General features: G+C 35.1%; 1 protein-coding gene across 1 annotated transcript in view; it reads right to left on the reverse strand.

Annotated features, from left to right (window-relative positions):
* The window catches only part of usp48 (ubiquitin specific peptidase 48), an 18310-nt gene that overhangs the window by 12504 nt on the left and 5530 nt on the right, over positions 1-276 (reverse strand). The window lies entirely within an intron of this gene.

Below are 276 nucleotides of genomic sequence, written 5' to 3' on the forward strand. Positions count from 1 at the left end.
TTTTTTTTTTTTTACAAAAATGTTTAATGTAATCCATATGTGCATGCTTTAAATAGGGCAAGCTCACATGCAAATGCATTAAATGTTGTTAAGACTGCACAATGTTAAATCCACTATTGAGGTTAAGTCAGTGTGCAGGCTCAGACTGCTCATGACAAAGACATGATAAAAACAAATGTATCTGCCCCTTACAAACAGAGCAGAATCGTCATCACATAATCCTGACAGGGTTCCTACTCTTTAAGAAAAACAAGGACATTTTCCAGGAGTTTTCTT

The sequence above is a fragment of the Morone saxatilis genome, unplaced genomic scaffold (genome assembly GCF_004916995.1).
Source record: "Morone saxatilis isolate NCDOM2014 unplaced genomic scaffold, NCSU_SB_2.0 Contig18, whole genome shotgun sequence".
NCBI lineage: Eukaryota > Metazoa > Chordata > Actinopteri > Moronidae > Morone > Morone saxatilis.